The sequence below is a fragment of the Callorhinus ursinus genome, unplaced genomic scaffold (assembly GCF_003265705.2).
Source record: "Callorhinus ursinus isolate GAN/ISIS: 27379988/994484 unplaced genomic scaffold, GSC_fseal_2.0 scaffold53, whole genome shotgun sequence".
In the NCBI taxonomy this organism is placed as follows: Eukaryota; Metazoa; Chordata; class Mammalia; order Carnivora; family Otariidae; genus Callorhinus; species Callorhinus ursinus.
In genome coordinates this window covers 8,942,262-8,967,358 of record NW_027397115.1, presented here as the reverse complement: position 1 = coordinate 8,967,358, position 25,097 = coordinate 8,942,262, and the positions used below count along the sequence as shown (strand labels likewise).

Sequence of the window (25,097 nt, the reverse complement as noted above, 5' to 3'; positions counted from 1 at the left end):
GTTCCAACCCTGGCATCCAAACCTTCATCTGGGAAGTGAAGCCCACATGTCAGGTGGAGTCTCAGGAAATTCCTTCTTCCCTCCAGCTCTCCCAGGGGCTGTCACCCAGTGACAAGCATCTACACATTCCCCTGTAGGAGTCTTGTTTCATCCAGATGTCCACTGTCTAGTAGAGACAAGACATCTGGGCAACTCTCTGATCCCGCCCGACCTCTGCTCTCTTAGCTGGCTGCAATAGGGTCATGAGGACAATGTCAAGACCCAAGTCCAGAAAATGGGGGACTCTGCTGGGAAAGGATGGCTTTCCTCCCACACCCCTGCTTTTTTCCAGGGACCAGATCCTGTTCATAGCTGCATCCCAAAGACCACAAACACATTACGTTTGGAAAGGAAAATATTTGGTGTGTTGCCTTTTTTTTTTTAAGATTGATTTATTTATTTGAGAGAGAGAGCATGAGAGGGGGGAGGGTCAGAGGGAGAAGCAGACTCCCTGCTGAGCAGCGAGCCTGATGCGGGACTCGATCCTGGGACTCGATCCTGGGACTCCAGGATCATGACCTGAGCCAAAGGCAGTCGCTTAACCAACTGAGCCACCCAGGCGCCCCAGTGTGTTGCCTTCTTCAAAGCTAAAATCTAGCCTCATCAGAGAAGGCCAGTTTTAAATATTTTTGTAATTATGGCTCTAACTTTAGTTGGTAATTTAGGCCATTCAAAATACTTTTTCATATTAACTTGTCTAATCCCCCACAAGACCCTGTAAATACCGTTCATATTCCCAGTTTGCAAATGGTGAAACCAAGGCCCCGAGAGACTCAGTAATTTACCCAAGGTCACACAGCCCTTCTTTTGCGAGGCTATAGCATGGGGATTTGATGCCTTCTTAGGACAGGCTAATTTCCCCATGTGGTGTGAACACACGCTGGGCTTTGCTACCTCCACAACTTCATTCATGCGGTTTACCTGCCTGGAAGCCCTCTCTCCTTCTTTTAGTTTATCCAAATCTGTTATGGGAAGGGGTGATAGTCCAGGTCCTCTGAGACAGCCAATATGGAATGAAATATCCAAGAAAATGCTGGGGTGGGGGAGGGGTGGTGAGGAGGAGCTAGAGGAGGCCGGGAGGGAGGGAGGAAGGAAGATTCGGTGGTTGTAGACTGCAGTGCCATTCTAAGAAAGTTCCATAAGGCTGACAAAAAGTCCTTGTGCTTCCAGAGGAGCCCTGTGTCTCCTGGGAATAGGCCTACCTCCCTGCATCCCTCAGTGATGACCTGGGAGCAGCCCCTGGGAAGTGCAGTCTGGGCTCAACTGTTAGGATGAATCCACGGTCCATCCGTCAATTAGGCTCCACACAGGAGACCTGACAGGTGCATTTCATGGCTGCTGAGGTAAGGAAGTACATCTGCCATCTAAAACAAGAACGAAAATAATAATAATAATAATAAGCTGACTATATACGCTTCTATAGGCATGAGTCATATCGGTACAAGAATACATTCGTCCATTTATAGACACTGGGCCAGGTTGAGAGGCCGGGGGGCAGGGGTAAAGAGAGACCCAAGCTGCAAAGTTTCTACTGTTTTCATGCTGCTAAAGAGAGGGTGGCAAAGTCAAGTCTGTAAACAAGTCTGGTAAATGAATGAGGTGTGCTTGTCGTATCAGAGAGGTGATAGGGAGGGGTGGAGACGGGAAACTGGAGAGCCCTGCCCCATCCAAAAGGAGGATGGCTCTGCTCAGTTAAGCCAACTATGGCCATGTAGAACTATGTGCCCAGTGTGGCCAGGTCTTCTGATTCAAGAGAAGCCAGAAATAATAGCTCACATTATTTTAAACCACCACGGAGGCCAACAAAACACATCTGCCACCTGATTTTGGCCCTGGAGTTTAACTGTGCCAAAGGCCAATGGCTAAGCCCTTTGGGGTATGCAAAATAGATCTGGAGAATCAAAGAAGGATAGTGGAATTTTAGAGGAGAGCGAGGATGTGAAGGCCAGGCTGACATGAGGGCAGGTTGGGGGCCTCTGCAGAAAATCTGCCAAGTGATATTCCCTGTGGAACTAGGAGTGGCCACACACCACTGCAATTGGAGGTATGTAATACTGAGTATTTATTCATTTGCTGTGTTGGGCTAAGGAATAGCAACACACACATTCACACATACACACACACACACACACACACATATGCACACACTCACGTGTCACCCCTAGTTGCCCGGAAATGTTCAGGAATAATCTACTACACATATAAGGTGACCCGACTCATCCTGGTTTGTCCAGACTTTCCCAGTTTTCGTTCTGAAAGCACCACATCCCACGAAATCACTCAGTCCTGGACAACCAAGAAGGTGGGTCACACCATCAACACACATGTGCGGTGTGTAAGTGGGTGAGACCGGCAGAGATTGGTTCAGAGCTGTGGCAGCCATCTTGGACCCTGAAGAGAGTCATGGCAAAGCCCCACAGCTAGGTTACCACCCTGGAACTGTCCTGTGGTAGATTAGACCATGGTGTCCAGTTCTTACATTTTCCCTCTATTGGAATTAGACATTCACAGCCTTTACCACATGCCTGCAGTGCCTCCCACTGTGGGCAGAGAATATCTCCCTGACCAGTGATGCTGGACTCGGGCGTGTGACATGGTCTTACCAGTGGGAGGTAGAGAAGTGATGGCGTGCCAGTTCTGAGCACAGATTTCAAGAGGAATTGTATATTTCCATTGACCTTCGTGGTTTCTGCCATTAGTCACGACACACAGAGAAACCTGAACTCAACCTGACGCCTGAAGCAGAGATTTCTCAGCAGACCTATGAGTAAGAAAAAAATGAAGATTTGTTATTCTAAATCATGGACATTCTGAGGTTTTTGTTACCAGCAAAAACTGACCAATGCATACCTTATCTCTGAACTTTTCTGTGCCATTTTGGCTAGATGTCATTTATATCAGTTACGTACAGAAGAGGCTGCTTTTTATGCTTGAAATCTTGGTTCTCTCATCTGTACAAGGGGATAATGACAGGGCCTCCTTCCCGGGGTGGATGGAAGGATTCAAGAAGATCGTGTGTCTAGCACATACAGTAAGCACTTAATAAAAGGGACATAGTGTAATTCTTTCGGCACACACTTGCCGAGTATTTCTTTGCCAGCACTGTGTAAGCCTCTTTATCGAGAATTTTAGAGGAAGTAGGAAAGAAGGCAAACCTTCCGTATTTGGTCATTTTCGTACAGGAGTAGAAAAAACATGTCCGGAATGGAGGCAGAGGAGGGCTGGAGGAAATGACCTGTTTTCTGACATCTAGGCCTTGCTGCTGATTGTCTCTATGATGGGGGCACATCCCTGGGTTAGGAGATTGGAAGTTCTCTAATGAACAAGGTTTTCAGCTGCCGTGAAGCTATCCTCCACCATCCTCCCCCAGGAGAACCAGGATCATGCAGGGAATGTAGTCGGCAAAGAGCCCAGAGGCTGGGGGCCGCTATCCGGACCAAGCAGGCTGAGCTGGGCAGCCTTCTGTGCAGCTTTCTCAGGCTCCTTCCCAGGCTGGGATATGTTCAAGAGGGGTCTCGTCCTGCTCTCCGCGCTATCTTCCAGAGGGGAAGGGTGCTGGAGGAGAGGGGCTACAGCAAGCCTCCCCTCCTTTGATTTTCCCCTGGACGGGGGTACAGGCGGCCCCATGGCTCCCAACCAGCTGCCTTGGCACTTCGGAGTGGAAAAACTGATACCACCAGAACTCAATCTCCTCCGCTCTGCGCTGTCCCGCCTGAGCATGAGTCTGATGCGGAGGACAAAGAGAGAACAGACCCATGTGGATCCAATCTGCAGACAGACTCCACAGGCTGCCACCCTGCCACCCTGCGGCACCCTGAGAGCCTTCCAGAACCTCTGCTTTCTCATGGAGAAACATGGGGACAGAAATCATTGCTGTTTGGTTATGTCTCAGAGTAGCTGAAGAGGACCCAGCGAGAAAATGGGGGTGGGAAAAGTGGCCGCATACGGCAACATTTTCCCCTTCTCCTTCTTGAACTTATACCAAAGCATCAAGGAGACTTAAAAAAAAAAAAAAAAAAAGCCTCACAAACTCCATTTTTAGCAAAACCAGGAGAAGGATATAATCCATAAACTTCATAGTGTATGTGAAGTTTTCCAAAAGCAGCTTTAAAATAGGGCAGAAGCCACGCACAATGTAGTGAGTGGGCTCAGGGGTGCAAATCTCAGAAAGCAAGAGCAAAAATACTTTGTGGGGATGAGCACTTGTCCCGAGGTAGAAAGCTATCCTCCTTACTTATAAAAATGAGTGTAGGACCCAGGGTGAGTCGTGTTGTCAGCAGAAGCCCTCTTGGATCTGGTCTGGTTCAGAAAAACAGAGTAGAGCAGAGAATTGCAGAGAGAAGACATTTACAGGAAGTAGTCTGTCTCTCTGGTGGTAGAGGGAACCGTTCAGTTAGGAAGCCCGGCAACTGTCCTTCTGACCCCACACCCACGGGAACAATCAGCAAATAGGGAACCCAGGAAAAGCAAGCCCTTCCAATATTAAAAAATAAATGCAGAAGCATCGATACAAAGATATTGTAATAAACCCTGCAGAAAAGAGCATAAACTCTACCAACAGATGGAAAAGGTTAACACAGAGAGGATGAAAATTGCATCCAAATAATTTTGGCATGAATAAAAACTGACTGAGCAGGGGCCTGGGTGGCTCAGTCGGTTAAGTGGCTGCCGTCAACTCAGGTCATGATCCCAGGGTCCTGGGATGGAGCCCCGCATGGGGCTCCCTGCTCAGCGGGGAGCCTGCTTCTCCCTCTCCCTCTGCCGCTCCCCCCACTTATATGCTCCCTCCCCTCTCTCTTAAAAAAAAAAGTAAATGATAAAAATTCTTTTTTTAAAAAAGATTTTATTTATTTGACAGAGAGAGCACAAGCAGAGGGAGAGAGAGGGAGAAGCAGGTTCCCTGCTGAGCAAGGAGCCCAATGTGGGACTTGATTCCAGGACCCTGGGATCACGACCTGGGCTGAAGGCAGCTGCTTAACCGACAGCCACCCAGGCATCCCAGTAAATGATTAAAATTCTTGACTAAAATCAGGGAATGGAGGGAAAAGGAGGAAGGAAGGAGAAAATGCAATTTTATAAAAGGGAACTAATAGATGCTGTCTAAAGAAATAAGAGACTATGGATATCATATGTTATATGCACAAAGGAGCCACAGGAAAAGACTCCAAACTTCACTAAATATTGGAAGAAGTGCCTGTAAAAAAAAACAAAACAAATTTTGAAGAAGCAGACTTCACAGTGGAAGACTTTTAACTCCCTCCCCACAAAACTCCCAAAATGACAGAATTAAGGGGCAGCCGCTGGCTCTGTCAGTGGAGCATGTGACTCTGGATCTCCAGGATGTGAATTCAAACCCCATGCTGGGCATAGAGATTACTTAAAAAATGAGATAAATAAAATAAAATGTTTTACGAAAAGGAATTACAGAAGAAAACAAACTGAAGGAAAGCAAAAGTTATTAATATGGATACAGCAGGAATCAATCTTTATCACGTTAAAGAGTAAATATCTATTTCTGTTTTAATGAGTAGCCATGTAAAACAGAGCGGAGAAAAGAAGACTAATAAATAAATCCCCAAAGCTGGTTCTTTTGATGATGGCAGAGAGGGGGCATCAACAGTGAAACAGATAAACCACGAGTTAACACAATCCAGAAAAAACGGAGACAATGCAAGTGAGTATAATAAGAAAGCATAAGGAGAAAATTAAAAGGATCGCAAGGTTCTACTTTGTTCACCTCTCTGTAATGAAAATTGAAAATCTGGATGAAAAGAAGAATTCTCCAGCAAAATATAATTTACCATATTTGGCTTCAGAACAGAAGATAAAACAAGCTGATTCTCATAGAAAGGCTGCTCTCAGGAACACACAGACCACATGAAGATCTCGTTAAAATTGAGATTCTGGTTCTGGGGTTTTGCCCGAGACCCTCAATTCTGTAAAGCATCTCCCAGATGCTGTTGCTATGTCTGGATGAGGGTAAAGGTCGTGGGAGAAATAGAGAAGGCTGTCGAAGTTCTGCACCCCCATCAACAAAAAAACCTAACTTAGGTAGCCTCACAGGGAAATCCTCTGAAACTTTTAAAGAGTAAACCATTCTAAGGTGTTTAATTTGTTTCAGAGCATAGGCAAAGAAAAAAACTTTGAAACTATTTTTACAAAGCAAGTGTGAGGTTGACATTGAAGCTTTGGCTGGCACAAAGAAAGTAACAACTTTCACTTGTAACTGCCCATGCAAAAATTCTCAATAACATGTTAGCAAACAGAACTGGAAGCACAATAAAAGAATAACACACACGTGACACCTGGCTGGCTCAGTCAGTAGAACATGCACTCTTGATCTCAAGGTTGTGAGTTCAAGCCCCACGTGGGGCACAGAGATTACTTAAAAAATAAAATCTAGGGGGGAAAAAGAATAACACATCATAAAAAGTGGGTTTTATTCTAAGAATGCAAAGCTAGTTCAATATTGGGAAATCTGTTAATGTAATTTTTTTAAAGATTTATTTATTTAAGAGGGAAAGAGAGAGAGCGCTCATGGGCAGGGGAGGGGCAGAGGAAAAGGGAGAGAGAAAATTCTCAAGCAGAGAGGGACACGGGGCTGGATCCCAGGACCCTAAGTTCATGACCTGAGCCAAAATCAAGAGTCGGCCACTTAACCAACTGAACCACCCAAGCGCCCCTGTTAATGTAATTTATGATATTAATAGATCTGAGGAGAATAGCCATGATTTTTTTTAAGATTTTATTTATTCATTTGACAGAGAGAGAGCGAGCTAGAGCAGGAACACAAGCAGGGGGGTGGGAGAGGGAGAAGCAGGCTTCCCGAGGAGTAGGAAGCCCGATGTGGGGCTCGATCCCAGGACCTCGGGATCATGACCTGAGCCGAAGGCAGACACCCAATGACTGAACCACCCAGGCGCCCCAGAATAGCCATGATTCTTTTTAGGCACTAAAAAGGTATTTGAGAAAGTTCAACATCCATTCTTGATGAAAACACACACACACATGCATTCAATAAATAAGAATCCATAGATACTCAGTAAAGTAGAAAGAGGTATTTGCCTCTTTAACATGATAAAATATATCTAAGTACATCATGCTTTTGGAGAAAACCTAGGGGCGTGTCCACTAAAGGACCAAGACAAAAATGTCCATTTTCACTGCTATAATTTAACATAGAACTGGATATTTAAGATAGCCCCGGTCAGTGCCAAATTAGATGGCAAAGAAAGGGGTTATAGAGACATAAAAACTGAACAGAAGAAGATAAAATTGCCAATATTGTGCATATGAAATGATCCTGTCTGTAGGAAACCCGGGATAATGCAGTAAGATGTCCATTATGCATGCATCAATCAATAGCTTCCCTATATTCAAACGTTCATCAAGTGGAAGATCTATTGAAAGAAAATTTCCCACTTACAGTAACAAAACCAAGATTGAATACCTAGGAGTAAATGTAACAAAAGATATGCAAGGCCTACACGAAGGAAACTTGAAGTCACTACTGAAGGGCACACAAAAAAACCTTGAACAAATGTATTAATTACACATTTCAAATACTTGAACAAAGGTACACCATGATTTTGGATGGCAAGTTTCGTCATTAAGGCAGTATCTGTTTTCCTTAAATTAATTTATAAGTTCAATGTTATCACAGTAAAATACCAACAGCTTTTTAACCAGATGAGCTAATTTAAAATTAATCATACAAAAAAATTAAACAAGCAAAAATATCCAAGAGATCTCTGGAAGAGAAGGGCAATGCGGGGAGAAGAGCTCTATCTGATATTAGACCATATTATAAAGTCTTAATAAATTAAAACATTGTGGTACTGGTGCATATTAACAGATTAATGGAACAAAAACAAAAATAGATCAAAATCCACTCAGGAATTTAGTACATGACAAAGTTAATGTGGCCGGTTGTGTTTTCTAAAAATAGCCACGATGGTATTTCTGGTCCCACAAACTCTTCCAGACCTTGCCCCTCCCTTGAACCTGGGCAGGCGTCCGTGACCACCTTAATAAAGTAGAGTGCAAGTGATTCTCTTTAGCTTAGGAGGCTAGGTCATAAAGACAATGCAGCCTCTGCCTGGCTTTCTCCCTCACTATGGAGATGCTTTGCCCTTAGATCCAAGCCACCAGGTTGTGAGGAAGCCCGGGGCACCTGGAGAGGCCTGTGTGGAGACGTATCAAGGTCCCCAAATCTCAATCCCAGCTGAACTCTTAGCCAACAACCAGCACCAACTTGCCAGCCATGTTAGTGAGGCATCTTGAAAGTGGATCCTCTAGCCCTTGGTGGACCCAGCCCAGCTGATGTTAGATAGAACACAGTCTTCCCTACTGACCCCTACTCAAATTGAAGATCCATTAATGAAATGATTTTTTCAGCCACTTTGGAGGTAATTTTTCTGCAGCCATAGGTAACCGGAACAGTTAACATCTCAAATCAGTGGTGAGTTAGGAAGCCTTCAGGTGGCTGTTCAGTCATGCCTGTGGTCCACAGCTCCAAATTCTGATGCCCAGGCCATTGCATAGCCCAGATGTCTATGGTTCTGCTTCCACAGAGGTGCTATAAGTTAAAAGCTTGCACTCCAGAGCCAGGCTGAGTGGACTCAAAGCCTGGCACCTCCACTTAAAAGCTGTGTGGCCCCAGGCAAATTCTTAACCTCTCTGTGATTCAGTTCCCCATGTATCAAATGGGCATGGTCATAGAACCTACATCACAGGGTGGTTGGGAGGATGAAAGAGTTAGTATCTAGAAGTATTGGAAACATTAGATAAATACAACCTGATAAGCATACTTATCACAGCCTTCCAACCTTCCTCCATTAATAATAAAAAAAAAAAACCACAGAAGAGGAATAAAGGACGATCTATAGCTGTGTCCTTCACTTTGGTGAATGAAGATGTCTCCTTCCTTGGCAATCAGAAGGATTTCTGAGCTGGTGGGATATTGCAGCCATGTGTTTTATTCTCCTGAAGAGAAACTGTCTGAGCATGAGACCAATGCATAGGGAAGCACAGCCAAGAGAAGGGGGAAAACTGATTTCTTTAGGCATAATCTGAACCTCTGGATCCAGCCATGCCTGAAGCTAGGACGCTCCTGACTACAGGAACCATTAAATTCTCTTTTTTTGCTTACGCTGGTTTGGGTTGGGTTTCTGTCACTTGCAATCACAAAAAGTTCTCCATTCTGAGGCCTGAATACAATAGCACATGAAAGTATCTGTTCCATATTTGGTGCTCAAGACAGGGGGTTGTAAGTAGCCCAAGGTCACACAGCAAGAAAGGGGTAAAACCAGGAATCTCATTCTGATTCCTAGGCCCAAGTGAGTAAGATCTACATGCCAGTGCCTCGACAATTCCTCATGTTTTAGTGGCACTTTACAGTTTACTCCAGTGCATATGATGTGGCCGTCACACCAACTGTAGAAACAACAGCCGTCACCCTGGCATCAGGCAGAGTTCCTGGGTGCCAAGCAGCAGAGGCCAACCCTGGCTAATTTAAGCAAAAAAGGAGAAAGGAGGGTTATGGAAGCAGAAGTTGACCAGCTGGGACTTGGAAAGGACAGTAACAGGTCAGCTCCAGGGACACAGGAGGCGGGAGCCAGGGTTGTGGGGAATAGGAGCCAAAGGGCCAGGTCGTCCGGGCACCAACTGTCCCCATCTTAGCATTAATTTCCCCTTAGCGACTCTTCTTCCAAGAGAGAATCTGATTGGCTGAGTTTGGGTCATGTGCCCACCCAAAGCCGACCTTGATGGACAGCCAAACAAGGTGGGAAGAGTAGATCCCCCAAGGAGAACCAAACACTGGGGTGGGAAGGTGAGATGTTGGGCAGGAAGGCCACCAAGCCCTGGGATGGTGGGGTCTGGGCTCTGACCAGAGACCCTTTGCTTTCGTTTCCCTGCGGGTCTCCAGGCTGTCAGGGGAACAAGGGGGCCTTGTGCTCCTGGCAGGAATGAATGGCTGGCTCCTGGGGATGTGCCTGACCCAGACGAGACATCCTGGGCACAGGAAACCACCTTAGACTGAGCTGTATTCAGAGGGCTAGGCCTCCTCCGCTTTCTCCTCCTGCAGTGAACAGACCCCCCTTCAGATCCAGCCTTGCCCCTCAGCTCCAGCCCTATGTTTTTTAGGAGAAGCCAGGGAAGTTGCAGGGGCGGGGGGCGGGGGGAGGCTTATTTTTGCAAGATGCAAAATACTTCATGGATCAAACAAAATCTGTGCACATTGGAGGCAGCCTAAGGATGGCCCACATGTAAGCCCTGGAATGCTCCTTTGTGCTCACAAAGATTAAGGCCCCACTATGAGGGCTTACACTGTTAGGGTTGCACTAGGTTGCAAATTTCCTTCCTTTGAAATTGGATATGCAAAGAAAACTAGCCTTTTATACCCTCCTTAGAGGTCATCTAGTGCAGTGATTAGGAGTGAGGGATGTTATGGAGCCAGAGGACCCGGGTCCAAATCCTGGCTCTGCCACTTACTGTGTGACCTCAGGCGAGTCACTTAACCTCTCTGGGCCTCAGCTTCCTCTGGAGGACACGTGTAACCAGAGCCTGGCATAGAGTAAGTACCACAAAAAGTTCTGCTTGGATCCCTAGCCTGATCTTGTCATGAGCCTTCATGTGATAAGAAATACAAAATCTTAAGCCAGGAAAATAATTTAAACTGTGTGTTCAGGTAAGACCGGTTTCACTTGGGTGCTTCAGGGACAAGTGTGGTTGTTTAGTTTTCTTTCCTCCCCTGCTTCTCTCCACAATGGCATCTGCCTGCACCCTGCCTTAGTCACAGGGAAACAGAGCTCCAAGAAGAAAAGTTGAGGTTCCTGAGTGCTATTTAGTGAGGAGCCCCTCTGCACTAAGCAGGCCAGGTGCATGAGGTCCTCAAATCCTCATAACACCACCTCCCACCCCCACCCCGACCCCCAGAAGGAGGACTCAAGGCTCCTTTAACCAGTGTTGGGAGCTTGCAAGTAATGGAGGTGGCATGAGACCCCAGAATGTTGGACTCCGAAGCCTGGCTTTCCTCTGCTCCCATCAACTGTGTTCCCATTCCAAGTGATGGAACAAGAGTCAGAAGCTCCTGTGCCCCTAGTGGCCCATGTCACTTGATCCCTAAAGGGAAAACTCTCTACCTTACTGACAAAGTGTTCGGTATGAGAACCATTTGTCTATGTATGATAGTCGACAATGCTTTTGGTGGTAGGGGTTAGAAACTCAACTCATACTGGCTTAAGCAAAATAATAGTAATAATAATGATAATAACAATAATAATAATAATAATTTCTTGGCCCAAGCAGGGAAAGTCCAGCGGTAGAATCCTGCCTTCAGGGATCTGGGGAAAAACAGCTTCAGGTACAGCAGGATCCAAGAGCTCCAAGGACATTGTCAGAATTCATTCCTCTCCATCTCTCAGCTCGGCTTTTCTCTGTGCTGGCTTCCCCCTCAGGCCCCTCCCTGTCTTATGTCAAGGTGGCTGCAGGCAGGATGTTGGGCTGCTAGGGAATCCTAGCTGGCAGCCCGGCATCCTGCCAGCTCAGAAACCCTAGTAGAAGGAGAGTCTTTCTGTCAGCAGTCTTAGCGAAAGTCTGGGGCTAACTCAGCCTGGCGTTATTAGTCAGATGCAAATCCCTGTAGCCAGATGAGATGCTCAGGCTGGCCAGGCCTCCCTCTCCGGCCCACTTCCTGAGCTGGAGGTGGGGACTGGGGGAGTTTCACTGCCTTGATGCCCCAGTTAGTGGCCTCCCTGGACAAGCCCTTTGCAATGTGACTTAACTCCACACGCTCTGAATCTGGGCTGACCATGAGACTAGCTCTGGCCAGTGGAACAGAAAGAAGGTGCTTCTAGAACGTTGAACGCTGGAAGGCTGCCAAGGTTTAAACATTGGTTGGGCCATTTATTAGCTGTATTTGTTTCCTATGGTTGCTGTAAGAAATTACCACAAACTTGGTGGCTCATGACAACAGAAGCTGACTCTGGCTCAGTTCTGGAGGGCAGATGGTCAACATCAGCTTCACTGGGTGGAAACCAAGGTGCTCCCTGCCGAGACTCTAGAGGAGATCATCCCTCGCCCCTTCCGGCCTCTGACGGCTGCTGACACCCCCTTGCCTGTTGACACGTTACCACAGTCCCTGCCTCTGCCTCCCCATCACCTTCTCCTCCGCTGTGTGTCTGTCTACTCTCCCCCCGATGATGACACGTGGGGTGGCACCGAGAGCCCAGCTGGATAATCCAGGTTCATCTCATCCCCAAATCCTTAATTTAGTCACCTCTGCAAAGACTTTCCCATATTCGGTAACGTTCATGGGTGCCAGGGATTATGACCTGATTTGGTGGAGGGCCACCATTTAGCCCACTACACTAGCTGTGTGACCACGGGCAAGTGTCTCAGTTTCCTTACTGTCAAATGACAGCCACTACCTCACTGGGCTATGATGAGGGTTAAATCAAGTCATCACATAAAGCACTTGAAAGGGTGACCAGCACACGATAGAGCTTTGTATGTGTTAGCTACTAATCCACTTGAGAGTCTTTGGCCATGGCTAAAATTCCTGCAAGGACAGTTCCCTGTCCTGTTTACCACTGTCTTCCCAGCACCTGCCACAGAGATTTGCACATGGTAGATACTCAGAAAATATTTAATGCATGCATGCCGCTGGCTGGCTGTATGGCTTTAGGGAAGTTGGTTTCCCTCTGTGGGTCTCAGATTGCTCCTTCCACCATGAAGCGCTGCTGGCGGGGAAAGTACATTTCTCTGTCGGAAGGGTGAGTCCCTGTTAGGGGCGGAGGGCTCCAGGATCAGGGGCTGGCCACAGCTGCTTTTTCTCTGAGTCACCAGATTTCTCAACTTAAGGCTAAATGTCTAAGCATTATGAGCAAGTAGGTTGAAGATAAGGTGGGGAAACACTGCTTCGGCCAAAGCGGCTTCAGCCAAGGCTCTGGGGCTGGACTTCCCAGTAACACGACTTCCTGCTTAGCACTGCCAGGGAGTCAGGCTGCCCACCCACAACCAAGTGGGGCAGCCCAGATGCCCACCTTTGGTGGTTAGAACATGCTCTGGCTGACTGTTCCCACAGCCAATATCTAGTCAAATCCTCGTGACTTAAGTGGAGAAGCAGAGGTCCCCCAAAAGTGAAGGCATGTCCGAAGTTATACTGTGTAACTGCTTCTGGATGAGGCTAAGCCCCAGAAGTCCTCACTCCCAGCCCAGCACCTGCAGGAAGCACCCAGGCAAGGGGAGAGGGAAGGTGGCAGGCAGGGCTGCAACATGTGCAGATGCCCAGGGGCGAGAGGCATGACACAAACTCAAAAATTCAGCTGAATGAGAAAAAGAGGGCCCAGGCTTTTAGACTCAGTTCTGAGGCAACACGGAATCATTGATGGTTTTAGGAAAAGGAATAATAGAATCTGAGAGAGAGTCTTTTCCCAAGTGTGGTACATAGACCGTCAGCACGAGAATCACCGAGGGAGGGGGGTGGAGAGGAGATTGTCACAGCGCAGACCCCCGGGTCCACACTAGGGGGGGTTCTCTATTTCAACAGACCAGCCCCCTCCCTGCAGTGACTCTGGAGCTCCCCCTCGGTGCTTTAGTGAGTACAGAGATGCTGGGTACCATTCCAGTGAAAAGAGCAAGACTCAGCCAAACTTGGTTTCAAATCCCAGCTCTCATTTACTTATTGTGTGACCCTGGCCCGGTTACTACACTGAGCCTCAGTCTGCCCTCCTTTAAAATGGAGACAATCCTCGTATTGGCCTCCCAGTTGTTCTAAGAATTAAGGAACATAATGCACATAAAGCGCTCAGTGATTAGATCGAGAACATTTTTAGCGCTCAGAACACGCTGGTTATTAGGGACTCACAGTGGTGGGGGTGTGGAGGAGGTGACAGACTCAGGGCAGGCGTGGAGGCCCACAGTCCAGTGAGGAGGCAGCTGTGGGAGTCCGGGGGAGAGGCCTGTGGCTGCGATGTGGAAATGCGGGTGGACAGGTGCCCTCTGCACTGTGAAAGGTGCCCCCAGGCATGGTGCTAAGAGATGGTCTGAGGCTGGAGAGAGAAGGATGAAGTCAACAGAGAGGATAATAACATTAACTACATTCACAGCCATGCATTGGACATTTAGCATGCGCTGGACCCTGTATCAGCAGCTTGGTGAACTTGATCCTCATAGCGACCCGACGATGTGGGGATCACCTTATCCAAGGGTTTCTCAACCTCAACACTATCGACATTTGTACTGGATAATTCTTTGTTGTGTGCGGCTGTGCCGTGCACTGCAGGGTAGTTAGCAACATCCCTGACCTCGGCCCACTAGAGGCCAATAGCTACCCCCGCCCCCCAGCCCCCACCACCCTGCCAAGCTGTGACAACCAAAAATGTCTCCAGACTTTGCCCAGTGTTTCCCAGCAGGCAACATCACCCCCAGTTAAGAAGCACTGGCTTTATCTTCATTTTATTTTATTTTTTTAAAAGATTTTATATATTTACTTGAGGGAGAGTGAGCTCAAGAGAGAGCGCAGGGGGAGAGGAAGAAGCAGACTCCCCGCTGAGCAAGGAGCCCAACGTGGGGCTTGATCCGAGGACCCTGAGATCATGACCTGAGCCGAAAGCAAACGCTTAACAGGCTGAGCCACCCATCGCCCCCTTTATCCTCATTTTACAAGTAAGAAATGAGAGGCTCAAAAAAACCAAAGTACCTTACTCACCGTCACCCGGCTAGGAAGCGGCAGATTTCAAACTCAGGTCTGGCTCAGAGCCCCAAATGTTAACTTCAGCTGTGAACGAGGTCAGATCTTTCTATGGCAGGCCCAGATTGTCTGTATGAGGAGCTGGGGGCCAGCGGTTGAGCTGCCTTGACCTAGATTGCAGGTTCATTAGTGTGGCTTTGGGAGGGGTGATGGACGTTGTTGGGGAGCCAGACTCAAATGCCCCCCCCCACCCGCTTCCTCCAGGGGCCTCCGGTTGCCTTGGATGGTGGGGCTGAGGGAGATGCATGTGGAGGGCAGGCAGGCAAGGGCAAGATGCGGCTGTGGGGTCAGCTGTGCTGGAACCCCGCCGCCAGGAGCCTCCCCAAAACACTCTCCAAGATCTTCAGGCTAAATATTTATGCTGTGAACTCTGTTTTCCCTCCTGTGTGGACAGATGGAGGCTCACAGATGGGTCCAGGCGATGTGGGGAGACAGAATGCAGAGACACGGGAAAGGTCGAGACTGGGGGCCAGAGGTCAGAGGTCAGGAGAGAGTCGTTGGAGGCTGGGAATAAACATCTGTCCCCTCAGCTTGACATCTAGAGCCTTCCAGGGCCGGGCGCAGTGCCAACACAGTCACCTCCCTCAGGGAGGAGTGGAATTTGAATGTGTTTTTGTTTTCTTAAGAGATGTGGACTAAAATGATATGTTTCTTTTGCCTAGTCTTGATCTTTTTAAGCATGGGAGCCAGAGGTGAGGGGACAATTAAGTCAAAAAGTCTTGCCCAGAGAAGAAACCACTCTTCTAGACCCAAAAATACTTTGTTTATACAGATGGCCGCTAGAAAAGGCCTGACTTTGAGCCCTTAAAGAAAGTGGACTTACGATGAGGGGCCTCTGGGCGAGCCGAGCATCAGAGCGAGGCCCTGGCAGCCATGTGGCTTCACCCCCTCCGCTCAGCCTCTCCACGAGCTCCTTGCCTTCTCAGGCAGGGTATCTTCTCCGGCGGTGATTGCTCCACGTTTAGCCTGAGGGAATGTCTGAGCCACAAGGGTCTTAGGGATAATCTTGTTCATCTCCCTTCAGAGTTCCCAGGGCTTTTGTGGCAAGAGCTAAAATCCCTGCTCAGTCTGGCTGAAGCAATAATAATCATAATAAATTAATAGTTTGTGTAAATGAACACCCCCAAATATTTATTGAAGCAACGTTTGTGGTAATCAAAAATTGCAAGCAATCCACATGCCAATATGGAGGAACATGGCCAGGAAAACTGTTGCTGCCTCCCACCCTGGAATGTCGTGTTGGTGTGAAAAAGGTTGGGGAGGTTTGCCTGTGCTAGCCTGAAGAATCTTCAGCACTTATGACTAAGAAAAGCAAGCTCAGAATGATATATATGATACGATACCATTCCTTTAAAACACCCCCAAAAGATCTTTGTATTTTCTTTTTTTTTTTTTTTAAGATTTTATTTATTTATTTGACAGAGAGAGACACAGCAAGAGAGGGAACACAAGCAGGGGGAGTGGGAGAGGGAGAAGCAGGCTTCTTGCCGAACAGGGAAACTGATGAGGGACTCGATCCAGGGACACTGGGATCATGACCTCAGCTGAAGGCAGAGGCTACGCTTAACAACTGAGCCACCCAGGCGCCCCAGATCTTTGTACTTCCAACAAGCATATCTTTGTGTGGCTGCATAGACTAAGGCAGGGTCTCTCAACCTCAGCACTGTTGACGTTTGGGGCAGGATCAATCTCTGCTGTGGGCACTGTTCTGTGCTGGGGTACCTGGGTGGATCAGTCGGTGAAGCATCTGACTCTTGATTTCAGCTCAGGTCATGATCTCAGGGTTGTGAGGTTGAGCCCCACGTCGGGATCTGCACTCAGTGGGGAGTCTGCATGAGATTCTCGCTCTCCCTCTCCCTCTGCCCCTCCCCATGCTCTCTCTCACTCAAATAAATAAATCTTAAAAAAAAAAAAAAAAAGAGGGCGCCTGGGTGGCTCAGTCGGTTAAGCGACTGCCTTCGGCTCAGGTCATGATCCTGGAGTCCCGGGATCGAGTCCCGCATCGGGCTCCCTGCTCGGCGGGGAGCCTGCTTCTACCTCTGACCCTCTTCCCTCTCGTGCTCTCTATCTCTCATTCTCTCTCTCTCAAATAAATAAATAAAAATCTTTTTAAAAAATTTAAAAAAAATTAAAAAAGAAAGAAAACAATCTTATCTCTTGATAAGGTACCCGAACAAGTACCTGGCACATAGTAGGTATTTAATAAATGCTCATCGAACATGAGTGAATGAATGAATGAACAAACAAGGAAGAGTCATCACAAGTATGACGACTGCCTATCAGATGCTCAGTAAACCTTTCTCCATTAAACTCTGGGTTCTTTCTGTTGTCTTGTCTTTCTCTCCATCTGTGTACTCTCTATATTGTTTAGCATTTTTCTTTAGATCAGTTTCTTTATTTAAGGAAACTTATATAAAGGAAACTTTTTTGTGTTTTTCTTTTTTAAAAAGATTTATTTATTAATTTGAGAGACAGAGAGCAGGTGAGCAGGGGGAGGGGAAGAGAGGGAGAATCTCCAGCAGATCCTCCGCTGAGCGTGGAGCCTGATGTGGGGCTCAATCCCATGACCCTGAGATCATGGCCTGAGCCGAAATCAAGAGTCAGACGCTTAACTGACTGCGCCGCCCAAGCGCCGCTGTGTAGAGGAATCTTGACAATAACACCATGTAGAGAGAATCACCATATACTTTCCTTTTTTTTTTTTAATGTTATTATGTTATGTTAGCCACCATACAGTACATCATTAGTTTCTGATGTGGTGATCCACGATTCGTTGTCTTCGTATAACACCCAGTGCTCCATGCAGTACGTGCCCTCCTTAATACCCATCACCGGGCTGACCCATCCCCCCACCCCCCTCCCCTCTAACACCCTCAGTTTATTTCTCAGGGTCCATAGTCTCTCATGGTTCATCTCTCCCTCCGATCTCCCCCCCCTTCATTTTTCCCTTCCTTCTCCTAACGTCCTCCATGTTATTCCTTATGTTCCACAAATAAGTGAAACCATATGATAATTGGCTTTCTCTGCTTGACTTATTTCACTTAGCATCATCTCCTCCAGTCCCATCCATGTTGATGTAAAAGTTGGGTATTCATCCTTTCTGATGGCTGAGTAATATTCCACTGTATATATGGACCACATCTTCTTTATCCGTTCATCTGTTGAAGGGCATCTCGGCTCTTTCCACAGTTTGGCTATTGTGGACATTGCTGCTGTGAACAGTGGGGTGCATATGGCCCTTCTTTTCACTACATCTGTGTCTTTGGGGTAAATACCCAGGAGTGCAATTGCTGGGTCATAGGGTAGCTCTATTTTTAAATTTTTGAGGAAGCTCCACACTGTTTTCCAAAGTGGCTGTACCAACTTGCATTCCCACCAACAGTGTAAGAGGGTTCCCCTTTCTCCCCAGCCTCTCCAACGTTTGTTGTTTCTTTCCCTGTCCATTTTTGCCATTCTAACTGGTGTAAGGTGGTATCTCAATGTGGTTTTGATTTGAATTTCCCTGATGGCTAATGATGATGAACATTTTTTCATGTGTCTGTTAGCCATTTGTATGTCTTCTTCAGAGAAGTGTCTTTTCATATCTTCTGCCCACTTTTTGACTTGATTATTTGTTTTCTGGGTGTTGAGATTGAGAAGTTCTTTATAGATCTTGGATACCAGCCCTTTATCTGTAGTGTTATTTGCAAATATCTTCTCCCATTCCGTGGGTTGCCTCTTTGTTTTGTTGACTGTTTCCTTTGCTGTGCAGAAGCTTTTTATCTTGATGAAGTCCCAAAAGTTCATTTTTGCTTTTGTTTCACTAGCTTTTGGAGATGTATCTTGAAAGAAGTTGCTGTGGGTGATATCAAAGAGGTTACTGCCTATGTTCTCCTCTAGGATTTTGATGGATTCCTGTCTCACATTGAGGCCTTTCATCCACTTTGACTTTATCTTTGTGAATGGTCTTAGAGAATGGTCGAGTTTCATTCTTCTGAATGTGGCTGTCCAATTTTCCCAGCACCATTTATTGAAGAGACTGTCTTTTTTCCATTGCATGTTTTTTTCCTGCTTTGTCAAAGATTATTTGACCATAGAGTTGAGGGTCCATATCTGGGTTCTCAGTTCTGTTCCATTGGTCTAGATGTCTGTTTTTGTGCCAGTACCATGCTGTCTTGGTGATCACAGCTTTGTAATATAGCTTGAAATCGGGCAACGTGATGGCCCCAGCTTTGTTTTTCTTTTTCAACATTTCCTTGGCGATTCGGGGTCTTTTCTGATTCCATACAAATTTTAGGATTGTTTGTTCCAGCACTTGAAAAATGTCATTGGAATTTTGATCGGGATGGCATTGAAGGTATAGATTGCTCTGGGTAGCATAGACATTTTAACAATGTTTATTCTTCTGATCCACGAGCATGGAATATTTTTCCATCTTTTTGTGTCTTCTTCAATTTCTTTCATGAGTGTTCTGTGGTTCCTAGAGTATAGATCCTTTACCTCTTTGGTTAGGTTTATTCCGAGGTATCTTATGGTTTTTGGTGCTATTGTAAATGGAATTGTTTCTCTAATTTCTCTTTCTACAGTTGCGTTGTTAGTGTATAAGAAAGCAGCTGATTTCTGTGCATTGATTTTGTATCCTGCCACATTACTGAATTGCTGTATGAATTCTAGTAATTTGGGGGTGGAGTCTTTTGGGTTTTCCACATAAAGTATCATGTCGTCTGGGGTGCCTGGGTGGCTCAGTCAGTTAAGCGTCTGCCTTCGGTTCAGGTCATGATCCTAAGGTCCTGGGATCGAGCCCCGCATCGGGCTCCCTGCTCTGCAGGGAATCTGCTTCTCCCTCTCCCTCTGCCTGATGCTCTGCCTACTTGTGCTCTCCCTCTCTCTCTGTCAAATAAATAAGTAAAATCTTAAAAAAAAAAAGTATCATGTCGTCTGCGAAAAGAGAGAGTTTGACTTCTTCTTTGCCAATTTGAATACCTTTTATTTCTTTTTGTTGTCTGATTGCTGTTGCTAGGACTTCTAGTACTATGTTGAACAATAGTGGCGAGAGTGGGCATCCTTGATGTGTTCCTGATCTTAAGGGAAAGGCTCTCAGCTTTTCCCCATTGAGGATGATATTCGCTGTGGATTTTTCATAGATGGATTTTATGAGCTTGAGGAATGTTCCCTCTATCCCTATACTCTGAAGTTTTAATCAGGAAAGGATGTTGTATTTTGTCAAATGCTTTTTCTGCATCGAGAGGACCATATGGTTCTTCTCCCTCCTCTTATTAATGTGTTCTATCACATTGATTGATTTGCGAATGTTGAACCACCCTTGCATCCTGGGGATAAATCTCACTTGGTCGTGGTGGATGATCCTTTTATTTATTTATTTTTAAAGATTTTATTTATTTATTTGACAGAGAGACACAGGGAGAGAGGGAACAGAAGCAGGGGGAGTAGGAGAGGGAGAAGCAGGCTTCCCACCGAGCAGGGAGTCCGATGCAGGGCTCGATCCCAGGACCCTGGGATCATGACCTGACCCAAAGGCAGATGCTTAACGACTGAGCCACCCAGGCACCCCTGGATGATCCTTTTAATGTATTGCTGGATCCTATTAGGTAGGATTTTGTTGAAGATTTTGGAATCCATATTCATCAGGGATATCGGTCTGTAATTCTCCTTTTTGTTGGGGTCTTTGCCTGGTGATTAAGGTAATGCTGGCCTCATAGAATGAGTTCGGAAGTTTTCCTTCTGTTTCTATTTTTTGAAACAGCTTCAGTAGAATAGATATTATTTCTTCTTTGAATGTTTGGTAGAATTCCCCAGGGAATCCATCAGGCCCTGGACTCTTGTTTTTTGGGAGGTTTTTGATCACTGCTTCAATCTCGTTACTGGTTATTGGCCTATCCAGGTTGTCAATTTCTTCCTGTTTCAGTCTTGGCAGTTTATAGGTCTCCAGGAAGGCCTCCATTTCATCCACATTATTCAGTTTATTGGCATATAGTTGTTGATAATAATTTCTTTTTTTTTAAGATTTTATTTATTTATTTGACAGAGAGAGAGAGAGCGAGAGCAGGAACACAAGCAGGGAGAGTGGGAGAGGGAGAAGCAGGCTTCCTGCAGAGCAGGGAGCCCGATGCGGGGCTCGATCCCAGGACCCTGGGATCATCACCTGAGCCGAAGGCAGACGCTTAATGACTGAGCCACCCAGGTGCCCCGATAATAATTTCTAATAATTGTTTCTATTTCCTTGGTGTTAGTCGTGATCTCTCCCCTTTCATTCATAATTTTATTAATTTGGGTCCTTTCTCTTTTCTTTTGGATAAGTCTGGCCAGTGGTCTATCGATCTTATTAATTCTTTCAAAGAACCAACTTCTGGTTTCGTGGATCTGATCTAATGTGTTTCCGGTTTCTAATTCATTGATCTCTGCTTTAATTTTGATTATTTATCTTCTAATGCGCGGCTTAGGTATCATCTGTTGCTTTTTCTCTAGTTCTTTAAGGTGTAGAGTTAGTTGGGCGCCTGGGTGGCTCAGTTGGTTAAGCGACTGCCTTCGGCTCAGGTCATGATCCTGGAGTCCCAGGATCAAGTCCCGCATCGGGCTCCCTGCTCAGCGGGGAGTCTGCTTCTCCCTCTGACCCTCTCCCCTCTCATGCTCTATCTCATTCTCTCTCTCAAATAAATAAATAAAATCTTAAAAAAAAAAAAAAGGTGTAGAGTTAGTTGGTGAATTCGGGATTTTTCTATTTTTTTGAGTGAGGCTTGGATGGCTATGTATTTCCCCCTTAGGACCGCTTTTGCAGTATCCCATAGGTTTTGGACCGATGTGTTTTTGTTCTCATTGATTTCCATGAATTGTTTAAGTACTTCTTTGATTTCCTGGTTGACCCAAACATTCTTGAGCAGAGTCGTCTTTAGCTTCCAAGTGTTTGAATTTCAGCCAAATTTTTTCTTGTGATTGAGTTCCAGTTTTAAAGCACTGTGGTCTGAGAATATGCAGGGAATAATCTCAATCTTTTGGTATTGGTTGAGACCTGATTTGTGACCCAGTATGTGGTCTATTCTGGAGAAAGTTCCATGTGCGCTCAAGAAGAATGAGTATTCTGTTGTTTTAGAGTGGAATGTTCTGTAAATATCTATGAGGTCCATCTGATCCAGTGTATCATTCAAAGCTCTTGTTTCCTTGTTGATTTTCTGCTTAGATGATCTGTCCATTGCTGAGAGTGGAGTATTGAGGTCTCCTACAATTAACGTACTGTTATCAATATGACTCTTTATTTTGGTTAACAGTTGGCTTATGTAGATGGCTGCTCCCATGTTGGGGGCATAGATATTTACAATTGTTAGATCTTCTTGTTGGATAGACCCTTTAAGAATGATATAGTGTCCTTCTGTGTCTCTAATTACAGACTTTAGTTTAAAATCTAATTTGTCAAAAAAAATAATAAAAAAAATAAAATCTAATTTGTCTGATATAAGAATTGCTACCCCAGCTTTCTTTTGAGGTCCACTGGCATGGAAGATGGATCTCCATCCCTTCACTTTCAGTCTGGATGTATTTTTAGGTTCAAAATGAGTCTCTTGTAGGCAGCATATGGATAGGTCCTGTCTTTTTATCCAGTCTGCAACCCTGTGCCATTTTATGGGAGCATTTAGGTCATTCACGTTGAGAGTGATTATTGAAAGATATGAATTAATTGTCATCATGTTGCCTGTGAAGGCGTTGTTTTTATAGATTGTCCCTGTAAATTTCTGTTGTATATCACTCTTGGGGTCTTTCTCCTTTTATAGAACCCCCCCTTAATATTTCTTGCAGGGCTGGCTTAGTGGTCACATATTCTTTCAGTTTCTGCCGGTTGTGGAAGCTCTGCATCTCCCCATCCACTCTAAATGAAAGCCTTGCCGGATAAATTATTCTTGGCTGCATGTTCTTCTCACTTAGTACCCTGAATATGTCTTGCCAGGCCTTTCTGGCTTGCCAGGTCTCTGTGGATAGGTCTGACATTATTCTGATGTTCCTCCCTCTGTACGTAAGGAATCTCTTCCCCTTAACTGCCCTTAAGATGGTTACCTTGGTTCTAAGATTTGCAAGTTTTACTATTACATGCTGGGGTGTTGGCCTGTTTTCCTTGATCTTGGGAGGGGTCCTCTCTGCCTCTAGGACGCGAATTTTTTTTTCATTCCCCAGATTAAGGAAGTTGTCAGCTACGATTTGCTCAAATACATCTTCTAGTCCTCTCTCTCTCTACACTCCCTCTGGGATTCCAATTATTCTGACATTGGAACGCTTCATGGTGTCCCTTATTTCTCTGATTCTATTTTCATGGATTCTGAGCTGTTTTTCCCTGGCCTCCTCTTTTCCCTTTTTATCTATTATATTGTCTTCCACGTCGCTTATTCGTTCTTCTGCCTCAGTTACCTTAGCTGTTAGATTATCTAGATTGGATTGGATCTCATTGATAGCATTTTTAAGTTCTGCCAATTCAGCTTTCATTTCTGCCCTTAGAGACTCTATGTTGCCCTTAATTGATTTCTCCATTCTAGCCATTGTCTTCACAATTGCTAGCCTGAATTCCATCTCCGACATCTTGGTTATATCTGCATCCATTTGTAAATCTGCAGCATAAGTCATGATCTCTGAGTCTTTTCTATTTTGGGGGCTCCTCCTCCTAGTCATTCTGTTGATGGGTGTTTGAGGGAATGTAGAGAGTCCAAATTATTGACCAGAACCCATGCAAGATGCACCTGTTTTCTAGGGACCTTAGGGTTTCTGGCCTCTTGTTCTCCCAGCCTATCTTCTGGTGGAGGGGCCTGCCGCGCTTTTACTCAGGCAACCCTGTTTGGGCGGAGTTGCCCTGCCCCCCTGTGGTGGGGGTTGGGCTCCGCGGGAATCAGTTTTTGGGGCTTTTGTTCTCTGGCGGCTTTCCGCCTCTCTTCCGCGAGTCAGAGCAGAAGAGACCATTTCCAACCCTCTGCCTCAGAGCAGAGAGACCGCAGTCTGTTCTTCAGTGAGCTCTCCAGGCCACACTATCTCCGTTTCTGTCGGTGCTGCTATAAACTTCAGCACCCCCAGTCCTGCCTCCAGGTCGGGGCACTTCTCTGCCCTTTGTGCTTCTAAAACCGCCAGCCGCCCCCAGATCGCACACGCTACCCCGCCGCTCCGGGTTTCTGCCCCGGGGGCTGCCCTAAAGTCCTTTCCCCTCCGCCACCGGTCTGCGAGTCTGTGCCCCGTCCCCAGCGCGCGAGGCTGTCACTCACCGGCGGTGTAGGATCCCCACGGCCAGGCTCCCTCCCGCTGCCGTTTATCCTCCGGTATCTGCCCGCCGATCACGGCTCCCCCCTTCGTACCTTGAAACCAACCGCCTGCGATATTCTGTTTGTAGAGATCCAGATCTTCTTACACCTCAGGCTGGGTTCGTGGGTGCTCAGAGTGGTGTGGTAGATATCCAGCTCAATTCCGGGGACCAGTTGAAATAGGGTCCCCTACTCCTCCGCCATCTTTCCTCGACTCCTATATACTTTCTATAAATAGCAGGAAAACTACACAAATAAGTTCCATGGAGACACAATAACATTATCTGATGTGGGACACTGCTACCGCAGGTGTTAAGCCTGGGGCTGCTCTGTTTTGTTAGAAAGGAGATTGGCCAACATCAGAGAAGCGTTGGAGACACGGTGGCTCCAATCTGCCAAGTCCTCCCGGCCACAGTCAGCAGGATTAAAGGAGAACTGAAATCAGACTAACGCTCTCACCATCACGTAGAGTCAAGTCCATAGTTGGCCTAAAGTCAGCCCAGGGACCACTGTGGTGCCCCCCAAACATCAGGACATGCTGTGTTATCGTGCATCAGCTGGCAGGTGGTAAAGCCAGGGTTCGAACCACTCGAGTCACACCCCAAGTTCTTTCCCTAATCTATAGAAAACATGGCCTCTGCTCTAAAGTGGGCTATTTCATTTCTGACCCCTGAGTCAGGCAGGTCCCCGCTCCCCTGGTGTAGGACTAAAAAGGGCTGCCAAGAATAACTGCGAGGTGGTAAGAACATAGGATCTGGAGGTGTCCAGCCTTGCTGTGAACCTGGTTCTTTCCCTACCGGCTGTGGGACCAAGAGCCAGGCCACTTCCACTTCACAAGCCTCAGCTTTCCCACCTTAAGTGGAAGCATGATCACTCTCCCCCCTACTCACCAGGATCCAGCCATGCTAAATTTCCTTCCACTCCTTGAATACTCAAACTTGGCCCTGCCTCTGGGCCTTGGCACTTGCAGTTCCTATTGCCTAGAATGCCTTCCCCTCTGTAAGCCTCAGTTTTCCCACCCTACATGGAAGCATTAT

At 46.4% G+C, this 25,097-nt stretch overlaps 1 long non-coding RNA gene across 1 annotated transcript; it reads right to left on the bottom strand.

Annotated features, from left to right (window-relative positions):
- Positions 1-452: 452 nt before the first annotated feature.
- On the bottom strand, positions 453-24,267 carry LOC141371009 (uncharacterized). Its single transcript, XR_012375598.1, has 3 exons — positions 24,115-24,267; positions 2,643-2,800; positions 453-1,403 (listed from the first exon to the last, which is right to left on the bottom strand). It is a non-coding gene; the product is annotated as an uncharacterized lncRNA (long non-coding RNA).
- Between the last annotated feature and the right edge of the window lie 830 nt (positions 24,268-25,097).